Here is a 13,253-nt window from a genome sequence, read left to right as displayed (position 1 = left end):
AACAATCTGGGTCCTCATTTTACCCACCTCGGAAGGATGGAAGGCTGAGTCAACCCTGAGCCGGTGAGATTTGAACCGCTGACCTGCTGATCTAGCAGTAGCCTGCAGTGCTGCTTTTAACCACTGCGCCACCTTGGCTCTTTGGGAATGAAGTATTGCAACTGCTTTGTATTGCAGAAGGCCAATGTTTCTTTGAAATGATTTTAATGAAACCCTTGCCCTTTGTGGTAGTAGCCTTCCCAAGGAATTTAAAAACTACACAAACCATGAAGAATGGGATAGGTAGAGAAACACAAAAGTGGCTGCTGAATTCTCTCATTGAATTAGCACCATCCCTCATGTAAGATACAGTAGATGAAACAATCATGTGATCCACATAGGGCTTAGGGGTGAGGAATGGAAACCCATCTTATCAATTTCCTGTAGATTCACAGGAATGAATCTGTGAAGGCCAAACTGTTGCTATTTAACAAGTAGGATCTACAAGGTTCAATTAATGATGAAGGCAAATGCTCAGCCAGAGTCCAGCATAGCTGATGGTATTCACAGCCAGATGTCAGCATTTTCTGTTGATTTATTAATCCTAACTTAATTGGACTCAGCCTGTATATAAATGATTTGATTTTCCAGCTGAACAACTTTATTATGGCTTTATAGGTAGTGCTTGATTTACGTCCAAATTTTTTGTTGCTAAGCAAGGCAGTTGTTGAGTAAATTTTGTCTCATTTGTGATTTTTTTGCATAGTTGTTAAACGAATCACTGCAGTTCTTAAGTGAATCATGTGGCCATTAAGCAAATCTGGCTTCCCCCATTGATTTTGCTAGTCAGAAGTCATCTGGGAAGCAGTGGTGAGTTCCGGATCCTGTCACAACTGGTACGCTGCAATGGGGCCGGGCGTCCACCACGTGCACCACCACCCTGTGACGCTCCAGCTGCTCGGCAGAGCATCGCACAGGTGCCATATGCCGTGTGCGGGTGCACAAATGGCCCAGTTGGGTCAAATATAGGTAAGGAGGGTGGGTAAGTGGGTGGGCCCTCCAAAGAACCATACCGGAACATTACCTGGTGCTCCCAGCAGGCACCGGTATGCCCATACTGGTTGTAACCCACCACTGCTGGAAAGGTTACAGATGGTGAAGACATGGCCCCAGGACAGCGTGAATGTTATCAATACATGCCAGCTGCCAAGCACCCAACTTTTGATCACGTTACCATGGGGATGCTGTAACAGTAATAAGTATGAAAACAAGTCATAAGTCACTTGTTTCATTGCTGTTGTAACTTCAAACTGTCACTAAAAGATTGGTTGTAAGTTGAGGATACCTGTATATTTAAATGCCAAACTTATTAGATTTTTGCAGTTTCTATTTTTCCTGATTTTACCAGTGAACTATTAGGTCTATTATTCTGTAGCATATGTACATACGCACATATCTACCTTTGTGTCAAAAAGTTTCACACTTTGGAAGCAGCAATTTTATATTTTATATTTCTAACTACATTTCTTTTTTCCCTCCACCTTGGTGCCTACTGTTAGGTGGATAAATTTATGTGTAATGCCATTTTTGACTAAGAATATAAGCTGCTAAGGAATTTTGTGTTTCAGGTTGCATATTTTCTTCTCCTTAAAAGACAAGGGGCTCACATATTCTCTGCTTTAAATAGTAGCAGCTTTAAAGGGAAAATAGAGGCCTAATTTATCACCCTTATGGCAGATTGCTCTGGGTGTAAGAATCATATAATCTATATTGATCTAATACTTTCTTTAATCCCTTTTAAATAATCACTTGGTGTTTGCTTGAAACCATCAAAGCCATAAATTCCCTGTATTTGTTTCTCTTCAAGTCCAGCATGTAATTACAAGCTTTGGAAGTGACTGGTTTCAACTGAACTTCAAAAAGAGCATCAAGCCATTTTAATCTTTCCTAGATTACATGAAAGTAGTAGCTGGGCTGTTTGAAGGATTAACTGACCGGCGCTTTAAGCTGTGCCTCCTGCAAAGTGGTGGCCCAGGTTTCATTCATGTGTAAACTAAAGAACGCAGATTGGTGAGCAGATGATGCTAGCCCTTCAAAACTGCATGCTTTGTTGGTTTTTAATGGGAGACCCTGATGCAGAAAGATTTGAACTATAACCTTGACCTCACCAACCTTGGATCAACAGGAGCAATTTGTTAAGAGATACTGTGTGTCCAAAATCTTTTGCATGTTAGTTGCTCTGAAAGCAGGGAAAGAGCCTGCCCACTTAATTTTTGTAATGTCTATCTACCTAGACACTAATTTTAATCATGTCTGCATCTTCCTTTAAATTACCTTCACGCTAAGAATAATCTACTTCTCCCTTTTCTGTGTGTTACTTTAATTTTTATTATAGGTTAGCTGCAAGCATACATTCCATCTTTAACAGCTCACCAATTATTTTTGTACCATTCCTCCCTGTTTTAGGGCTTTCTAGACCTCCCAGAATGCAGTGATTTAGCTTTCCCAAAATCTCAAAAGGAAAGCATTGAAATCTCATAACATGGGCCACCTTGTAAAGGTGCATCTATTGACACTGCTGCTATTGTTATTTTAATGGAGCAGGTAGAAATCTGTGTGTTTATTCCCTGTATTTGGGAAGGTTGTTGAATTCTGATATAAAGAAAAAATGAATCTCAAATTGCTGCCTTCTAAGGAAGGAGAAGAGAATAGTATTTATATGTACCCTGTTTCCCTGGAAATAAGACCTCCCTGGATAATAAGCCCAATCAGGCTTTTGAGCGCATGGGCTAAAATAATCCCTCCCCTGAAAATAAGCCCTCCCTGAAAATATTGCAACACAGCAGCAGCCATGAAATGACCATGCTCACCTCCTCCTGCATCTCAAAAATAATAAGACCTCCCTGAAAATAAGCCCAAGTGCTTATTTTGAAGGTCAAAAGAAAATAAGATCCTGCCTTATTTTCAGGAAAACATGTGTATATGTATATAAAAGGGAGAGGGCAAATTAGACTTTTGAACAATTTATTATTTTTTTTCCAAGTGCCTCCCTGCTTTTCTATGATATCTTGTATTGCTAACCTCCTGAGCTTGTCGATCAGAAAGCTTGGCAGTTAAGCAGTTCAAATCCCTAGCACCGCGTAATGATGTGAGCTCCTATTACTTGTCCCAGCTTCTGCCAACCTAGCAGTTCGAAAGCATGTAAAAATGCAAGTAGAAAAATAGGGACCACTTTGGTGGGAAGTTAACAGTGTTCCGTGCGCCTTTGGCATTTAGTCATGCCGACCACATGACCATGGAGACACCTTTGGACAGCACTGGCTCTTTGGCTTTGAAATGGAGATGAGCACCACCCCCTAGAGTTGGGAACGACTAGCACATATTTGCAAGAGAACCTTTACCTTTAATATACATGTATTTAATTCTTTCCTGTTAATTAGTATAATAATAATCTGTTTTAGTATTTGAAGTGAATAAATGTTGATTATCATTCATTAAGAATTGACTCTAAATCATAATTTCAAACCACAGTGTAGGCTAGATGGTTAAACTACGGTTTGAATGCAAACGTGCTTAACACTGATTAAGGAGGACTCATTCCCATTAACCACTTAAATCAAGATCACTACTTTTATTCATCCCATTAATAGACAACACTGAAGTTAATCTGCAATTTAAGTTTTTTTCAGCATTCTTTTTTATTTTCTAACATGAAAGAAATACCAACATTTTTAAACACAACAAAAGCTCAAGTGTATGACAGTGCTGCTATTCTTGTGTTGTTTTTGAGAATATTTATATTTCTGTCTAATTATTGTTTTTTTATTGCTGTTGAAATAAATAAACAGAGAGCCTTGATTACCATGATGTCTTAGAATTATAGAATTGGAAAAAGACATTTAGGCCAAATCGAACTCTCCGCTCAGTTCAAGAATCTAAATTTAAAGCCTATCTAACCAAGAGCTTTCTAGCCCCTACTTGAAATAATCCAGTAAAAATGAGTCCACCAGCAAACATTACAAACTGCAGTGACACCAACATGATAATGGGCAGGCAGCAAAATCATTATGCAAAAGCTCTAATAACATAATTGTGTCACCACATCTGATACAAGAGCATAAGTTGTAATGTTTACAAAGTGTTGATTATCACCTATATAGCCCTAAATGATACATGGCCAAGTTATTTGATGGATAGCCTATTTCTACTTTGTCTGGTCATCTCATTAGGTCCAGGAAAGTGGCTGTACTCAGAGTCTTCTCTATGAAGCAGTGTCACCTATTGGGATGCAGGATAGGTGTCTTCTCTCTTGTAGTCCTCCTTTCTGAAACAGAATCCCATATGACATGGCAACATGGTCCTGTTCCTCTTTAGCCTTAAGGAAAGCCTGACTTTCCCCCCCAACCTCTAGGGCCAAGATACTAAATAAGCAAAGAGGTGCAGTGTCTCAGTGGCTTAGAGACACTGGAGATGGTCTCTGCTCTGGTAGTTCGAGTACTAGCACTGTGTGGCAAAACCAAAGATTTGCATGGACAGCACTTGAAAAACATTGAAGGAAAATATGATAACAACTTGACATGGACATGGCTTAAGATGGCAATCATCAAGAAAAAAAATGGAAAGTTTAATACTGACTGCTCAAGAACAAGCACTACAAACTAATACCATGAAAGCAAAGATGCAAAACTCCATTGACAATCCAAACTGCCGATTTGCAATGACGAAGTTGAAACTGTTTCACACTTAAACGGTCTTGTGTGTGTGTGTGTGTGTGTGTGGTTTAAATAAACACATGTTGTTATGCATATCTCATCACTTTATTTTCTTTGTCTGATATCGTCTATGTAATATGAGTTGGTGTTTCTGCTGACAAATTAAGGATCTTTTTCTAAACTCTTATCTGCTATCAGTCTTCCTATAACTTACACGCATGATTCTCTGTCTTCATTTCTGCAGTAATAAGGAAGGAGCATTGGATTGGATTGGATTTATTCGATTTGTATGCCGCCCTATTCCCGAGAGACTCAGGGTGGCTAACAATCAATAGCAATAGCAGTTAGACTTATATACCGCTTCATAGGGCTTTCAGCCCTCTCTAAGCGGTTTACAGAGTCAGCATATCGCCCCAACAACAATCCGGGTCCTCATTTTACCCACCTCGGAAGGATGGAAGGCTGAGTCAACCTTGAGCCGGTGAGATTAGAACCGCCGACCTGCAGAACTGCAGTCAGCTGAAGTAGCCTGCAGTGCTGCATTTAACCACTGCGCCACCTCGGCTCTTCAATTATATTAGGGGCCATGCTAATCTTCTCTGTATCGTTCCAATTTTAGTATATGTGCTGCTGAAGCAAGCACATCAAAGAGGGAAGGGGGTACAGAATAAAAAATAAAAGACAAACACATTTTAAAAAACAACAACATATCCTCGAGTGGGGCTGAGAGATTCAACAGCCCCAGGCCTGCCGGAACAGCCAGGTCTTAATTGCTTTGCAGAAAGCTGGAAGGGTGGTGAGGGTCCGGATCTCAACGGGAAGATTGTTCCAGAGGGCTGGAGCAGCCACAGAGAAGGCCCTCCCCCGGGGAGTTGCCAGCTGACACTGGCCGGCAGATTGGATTCGGAGGAGGCCTAGTCTGTGGGATCTAATAGGTCTATGGGAGGTAATTGGCAGGAGGTGGTCTCTCAAGTACCCAGGTCCGATACCATGTAGGGCTTTAAAAGTAACGACTAGCACCTTGAAGCGTGTCCGGAGACCAATGGGCAGCCAGTGCAGCTTGCGGAGGATAGGTGTAACGTGGGTGTACCGAGGTGCACCCACAATCACTCATGCGGCTGCATTCTGGACAAGCTGAAGTCTCCGAATACTCTTCAAGGGCGACTTCTTTTCAAGTATTTGAAAATGCTATCATGTATCCACTCAGTTTTTTCTTTCCAAGGCTAAATATTCTCAGTTCCTTCCATCGCTCTCCATGGGACAGTTTTAATCCTCTAATCGCCCTTACTACTTTTCTCTGAACCTGTTCCAGTTTGTCTAAATCCTTCTTAAAGTGAGGTGCCCAGAACCAGACACAATACTTGAGGTAAGCTCTGCCCAAGGTAGAATCAAGTGGAACCATTATTGTGTGTGATTTCTGTTAATGCAGCCAAAAATTCCATCTACATCTATCATCTGCCTCCTTCCCTCCCTTCCTCCCACCACTCTCTCAGTAGCCTCTTCAAACTGATGACTTACTGATCCAATTTATACCAACAACTATTCCATTTTTCTGGAGCACTATTTAAAGCTCATTCTTTTTCTGTCTATTTTATTTCTGTTTCCTAAATGGAAAATTTTGATTTATCTTTAAGATGCTCTCATCCCATTTAACATATCAGATCATTCCAGAGTTTGGTTATCCCATCTAGTTTTATGTAATCTGCATATCTATATGTACAATTTATAAATTTTCTTCCATGCCATCTAAGTGATAAATAAATGTGTCGAAAACTACCACATCAAACATCCAAATATATGATGCTATACTCTTATTTGATAATTATGTTCCACTTTGAATATGGTTTTCAAATCAGAGATTTATCCAGTAGGTTTCATGCAATCCAGACTACATTTAACAAACTTGTTAATTGGAATGTAATGTGGTACTATGAGAAATATTTGCTGGAGTCAAGGTATATCTACATTCCACAATCTATTAAGGAAGTTCCCTGATAATGTAAACAATGTGAAATGTATAATTTATATGTAATTGGTGTAATGGTAAAATAAAATCCTTATTCACTTTCAGAAGGAATACCTCTCAGTTACTTCACTGTAACCCTAGTAAGGTTATTATTTCATATGCCATTCTCAGTCAGAGCATTTGAACCCATTCAGAGGTGGTATTCATCAGGTTCTGACCAGTTCTGGAGAACCAGTAGCAGAAATTTTGACTAGTTCAGAGAACCAGTAAATACCACCTCTGACTGGCCCTGTCCCCATCTCTTCTCTGCCGCCAGAATTCCAGCTGATTGGAAGGAAATGGGGATTTTGCAGTAACCTTCCCCTGGAGTGGGGTGGGAATGGGGATTTTTCAGTATCCTTCCCCTGCCATGCCCACCAAGCCACACCCACAGAACCGGTAGTAAAAAAAATTGAATCCCATCCATAAACTTCCAGGAAGGAACAGCAGATTCTATTTCTATGAGTCTGTGAACACTTCATGTTTACTTTGCCGCAATAGAATTCTTATTTATTTTTTGGGGAGGGAAAGGGATGTATATATTTATTTATTACTGCAATGTATAATAAAGTAATAGAATAACAGAGTTGGAAGGGGCCTTGGAGTTCTTCTAGTCTAAGTCCCTGCTCAAGTAGGAAACAAATGGTTGTCCAATCTCTTCTTAAAAACCCTCAATGTTGGAGCAACCACGACTTCTGTAGACAAGCCTGTTTTACTATTTAATTGTTCACATTGTCAGGAAATTTCTCCTAACTTCTAGGTTGCTAATCTGCCTGATTATTTTCCATCCTTTGGTTTTTGTCCTACTTCCTGGTGCTTTGTAAAATAGGTTGACCTCTTCCTCTTTGTGACAGTAATGCAATGGAACCTCTTCAGACATACAGTGCTAGACTCTTGCCATAAATTTGCAACTTTGTCTGTGTAAAAGGGATAAGAATGACTGAATTATTGAGATTTGCATAACATATGATACAAAACCTTGATTTAATTATGATTTATTGTGTATGCCATAATTGACTGAGTTCATGCCTCAGTTTAAGCCAGACCCAACACACCATATTATAATTTAATGCAGTCTTGCCATTCACTTTGCAATCCTTGGAGAACCAAGGGTTGTGTAAAATGAGATGAAAGGGAAGGATCCAGAAGAAACTTGTAGATCTGCATTATGTTCCCTGATCATAGTCTGCAGAAATGACTTCTCAATTGCATCTGGATGTATGCCTGAGACTGGAACAATCATCATATTTTAGTTCAAGGAAATTTCTTTTTTTAGATTGGAAATGTCTCTTTGAAAAACTGTTTATGAATCTGGTCCGGACTTGGCTTTGAGAAGAAAACAGCTTTACAAAACATCAGCTCAAACATCAGGACATTCCAAGCTTTCCAAATGGCAGGTATATGTTTTAAGAGGTTCCTGAAAAAATAAAGTACTATTTTGAAAAGACGCTTGACCTCTGCTCAGCAGCATCTGTTTTTTGACTTACTTTGCACCCCTTTGGATGCACTCCACAAAGCATTCCAGCCAGAACTATGTTTATTTCAGACAGAATTGCATGGAACAGCATTTAACAGGTTGCACATTTTTGCTTATGTCTACATAGGTACTAACCACTCACCTGGTTGTCTACCCTGGAGCCATTTTGGAATGTCTTCTGGGTTGCCACTGTGAGGCTGGATAGAGCTGTGGGAAAGGGACAGGGGGAGTAGGGATAGCTGAGGAAATATGTAGCTAAAATAACATTCTTTTTTCTGGGAACCAAGGACACTCTCACCAGCACCTGTCATGGAGTAGATGGGAGTCATCCGGGTTTGGGTCTGTGACCTGATTGGGGCATGTGATTGTTGTGTGTAATGGGGGCAAGAGCCAATATAACATACCTATACTTTGAGGAAGCCTTTTGCCTTGAAGTTTTGATTTCATCCAGGCTATTACTTGGAATCCTGACATTGGTCAACTGAGGAAACTATGGCCTCTTAGTGACCAGCAGAAAATGTAAACTTTAAATCTACTTTGCCAAAAAAAAATTATGGCTTTTTAAATCATTTTCACTGAACTCACTGGGAAAAAAAATCATCTTCAAATGTCCCATCTCCAAAAGGGAAAAGACAATTGTAGTGGCACACTTATGGCTTTGGAGACTACATTTGGTCTTATTGTCTTTTTTTTTCTACTACTGTCCTTTTTTTTCCTCTTGCTCTAGTTTTTTCCTTTTGGCTTAAATCTCAAAGAACAATTTCAGGAAGGATTTTCGTGATCTATTTTAATAGATGTCTATGTCCAATATAATTGGGCTGGAATCACATGGAGATGACCCCATACTGGTGCCACTAATGTGCTAATGATGAGATTCTACAATCTGCATACAATCTGATCAGCATGTCAGCGTTCCAAGTAATGCACCCATAGAAAGCCTCAAAGAACAATTTACTGGATACATCGTATTGGCACAACTGGTGAAAGCTGACTCTAAAAGTTCCCGCAGCATTCACTTAATTAAAAAGTAAACGTTTCCTGTTTCCCCCAAGTCACTGGTTATGCTGTCCAGTGAAGATGCTGGCCAGTTGCTTGGTTACTTCACTCCTCTGGCCAGCCACCTGTCAGAATGTCCTTGGTTCTCACAGAAAAACTTTTTTTATTTTGGCTACAAAACCCCGTCTAGCTATTTCTCCCCTCTCTGTCCTTTCTTCTGTTTCGTGGCAACCCTGAAGCCCGCAAGATGGACTCATCCAGGTTCACTTCAGGGTTGACACAGCACATATTGGAATAGCTTCTTTCATTGAACAGTAGTATCTCAGTACTCAACTGCTTGAATTTGGTACTTGATGCGTTTTGATGCGAAAATATTCTTCTGGTACTCGTAGTCTGTACTTGTTTCGTACTTGGCGTTCTGCAATAGGAAAAGGGGGCAGCCATGAGGAACAGACAGAAAGTTAGCAGAGGAAGGACAGGAAGTCGGCCATGCTGGGAAGGTCACTTATCAGGAAAAGTGGCAGATAGAAAGTCCTTCCCTGCTGAAACAAAGAGTCATGTGGTAAGTCAGTGCTTTGTTTGGGACTAGTTTTTAGTAGTCATAGTACCTCCCGGAATCAGTAAACAATGAATACCAAAGTACCACTGTGTAGTGTTCTAATTCAAAAGGTTTAAGACTGTTATCCATACTAAAATATTCCAAGATTTCATGCTTCCACATATGGTTCTCCTGATCCTCATTACTGTAATCAGTTAGCATTCCGCAGCAACTGAGTACTTACAGTTTGCATCTGACTATTTTTTATTATGATATATTATGGGAACATTCTTTCTTAAGGTAAATGTTTTCCTATCTTGGGTATGTACTCACATTCCCAAATTCCCCCAGCGAATATCCATTATTTAGAATTCAAGATGCTTGTCCTAAGGAGCCGAGGTGGCGCAGTGGTTAAATGCAGCACTGCAGGCTACTTCAGCTGACTGCAGTTCTGCAGTTCGGCTGTTCAAATCTCACCGGCTCAGGGTTGACTCAGCCTTCCATCCTTCTGAGGTGGGTAAAATGAGGACCCGGATTGTTGTTGGGGGCAATATGCTGACTCTGTAAACCGCTTAGAGAGGGCTGAAAGCCCTATGAAGCGGTATATAAGTCTAACTGCTATTGCTATTGCTATTGCTATTTGAAGATTTTAGGAGTATACAACACACACATATATTTTGTAGCTTTGCCAACCTGGAATTATACAATGTCTGCCTGTTGTTTGTGGCTGGTAATGTTATTAGATTGTATGGCAATCACACTTAACTTTCTGCTTCAGCTGTAAACTGCAGAAATAGAGGACAGAATTAGTTATAATATCAACAATAACATTTTGTTAGTAATTTAATGAAAACTTCTAAGTTATATCCTTAACTTAATTTGCTTGAATATTTTTGCCTTTTCCAGTTCTTTGGAATCCCCTGTTGTCATTGCCTTTCAAGTCAAACCCATTTCATATCCCTGGACCATTAACCTTTCAAGAGTTAAATATTAACTGTGATAGAATTTCAGCTGAAGTAGCTAATATAGAAGTTTATATTATTTAGTGGAAATCAGTAGAATTCAATGCAGCAGAAGGAACAATAGGAATATATCTGTTATTGTGTGTCCAATGAATGAAATCCAAAAATGGATTATTTCAGAATGTCTAAATAACACTATTGTACATAAATGTACATTTACCATTCCAATATTTCCTTTCAGAGTAAGAAGAATAGTATAAGAATATGCTAAAGCTAAAGATGTGAGATGAGAAAATAAAGGAGGAAATATAGCTACATTTAGTGTTCTCCGTACTTCTTCATGTCTTGTTACTCAATCCATTCTTGTTTTTATTGCATCCATATAATTCATACACTGCCTTTTATTCTTTAAATTTTTACCCTCTCTCTCTTTAAGGATCACTCACCACAAGTGTCTTATTCTCCCATTCTCTCATCTAATCTGTGATTTCTTCATACATTTGTTATGCAATTCAGTCCAGATTCATTCTCTTCATGTGATGAGACCTCATTATTGTTATTCACTTGAAGTTCTCACTTTTCTATTCAAAGTACAGTGGTACCTTGGTATTCAATTATTTTGAAAGCCATCAAATTTCATACTCAACACATTTTGATATGAATATTTTGTCCCAGTACAAAATAATCCTTTGTTTGGTATGCAACACACAAGCTAGAACTTGTCAGTATCAGCTGCCTTGCGATTCACTACATCCGGGATGGCAAACCTATGGCACGGGTGCCACAGGTGGCACACGGAGCCATTTGTCAGGGCACACAAGGCATTGCCCTGTCAGCTGGCCAGCATGCGTGCGCGTGCTGGCCAGCTGAGTTCAGCCTTTTTTAAAGCCATTTTTCACCTTCCCCAGGCTCCAAAGGCTTTATAAGTGCCTGGGAAGAGCAAAAAGAACCTCCCCCATGCCTCTGGAAGCCTCTGGAGGCTTGGGAAGCTTCCCTAAAGCCTCCAGAGTGCAAAAACTGGCTCTATGGGCAAACTGGAAGTTCGGGAAAGGACTTCCAATTTGCTCCTCCTTCTGAAGGACTAAAAACGACCCTACGAGCAAACCAGAAGTCGCTTCCAGTTTGCTCGAAGGGTTGGTTTAAGCCCTCCAGAGGCTTCAGGGACCTTCAGGAGGTTGTTTTCAGTCCTCTGGAGGCTTCAGGGAAGCCTCCTGAAGGTCCCTAAAGCCTCCGGGGAGCTTAAACCGACCCTACGAGCAAACCGGAAGTGACTTCCAGTTTGCTTGTAGGGTCATTTTTTGCCCTCCAGAGGCTTCAGGGAAGCCTCCTGAAGGTTCCTTAAGCCTCCGGGGTGCCTCTGGGGGGGGGGGCAGGGGAGGCTGTTTTTCACCTCGCCAGGCTCCTATGAAGCTTTTGGAGCCTGGGGAGGACAAAAAAAGCATGCAAAAAATGGGAAGAGTGCCTCTCAAGTGCGCCTGCACACTGGGGAGGTTGCCATTGCATTATGGATGCGGCACGCCTGTGCACGGCCCCCTTGCACTCCCCCCTTATGGTACGTGAGCCAAAAAACGTTCACCATCACTGCACTACATTATTCCTTATGGAAAATTTTTGTTGGCTACTTATCATTTTTGATACTCATTGCACTTCTCTAAAACCAATTAATGATGAGTATTGAGATACCACTGTACATTTATTTCCTTCTCATTTTACAGGCACATTTCTTAATTATGCAATTTCTCCTAATTTCAATATACTTTTGTATTTTTACTAACATACTAAATCCCGAATCTTCATTTCCATACATTCATTCCTCTTAACAGACTGCATATCCTTCACTTCCTCTCCACCAGCATCTCCATGACTTCATGTTTCGTTATCTATTTTCCCATCTATAGTAAACATTCAACACATGTGTTTTAGGGTTTTTTTTGCCATTTATTCATTTACCCTGTCAAACATAATTACCTTGGTTTTTCATGCAATAATGCTCAGATCCAAATTTTTGGATCTGAGCCTTTTTTTCATTGTATGATCTACATTGTATGATCTCTCATGGGGAATCCTTTAATTTCTCAAACTCCCTGCTCAACATTAAATCTTTTGCTAATCATTCTGATCATGTTCATGTACTTCTATCAAGTATTGCTCTTAACATAACCAGCAACCAGTCTTCAACCTCCATGTTTGTACCAAAACTTCTATAATGCAAACTTATTCACTTTAGTATGCACTTTCCCAACCTCAACCCTTTGACAGTACAGGTAGTCCTCAACTTACAACCAGTTGCATAGTGAACAACTAAAGATAGGAGCTATCTGAAAGGGGAAGCTTAAAGCCTGACCCCAAAGTTTTGGCACTCATCCTTTCCTCTGGTCACATGGCTGCACAGCAACCCAGCCGCATTTATGGCAGTTTGCATTATCCCACGCTTATATAAACATATTTTACAACAGTTTTGGCAAAAAACTGGCATTTCCAGTTTTGGGCAATACCATGAGCATAGCAAACAGTAGATTTGCACTTAATGACCACTGCAAAAAAACAAAACAAAAAAAACACCACCCCATAAAATCAAGTCCGT

The 13,253-nt window shown here is 40.2% G+C and overlaps 1 protein-coding gene and 1 pseudogene across 1 annotated transcript in view; one reads left to right on the top strand and one right to left on the bottom strand.

The window, feature by feature from the left end:
• Nucleotides 1-13,253, top strand: part of PDZRN3 (PDZ domain containing ring finger 3) — a 215,967-nt gene that overhangs the window by 89,033 nt on the left and 113,681 nt on the right. The gene's annotated exons all lie outside the window — the stretch shown is intronic.
• On the bottom strand, nucleotides 5,271-5,334 carry LOC148047968 (U6 spliceosomal RNA; annotated as a pseudogene).

The sequence above is a fragment of the Thamnophis sirtalis genome, unplaced genomic scaffold (assembly GCF_051295495.1).
Source record: "Thamnophis sirtalis isolate CommonGarterSnake01/CBP01778 unplaced genomic scaffold, rThaSir2_p1.2 scaffold_3, whole genome shotgun sequence".
NCBI classification, from domain to species: Eukaryota; Metazoa; Chordata; class Lepidosauria; order Squamata; family Natricidae; genus Thamnophis; species Thamnophis sirtalis.
Note: the sequence above shows the minus strand (reverse complement) of the source record. Positions and strands in the feature narration are given on the sequence as shown.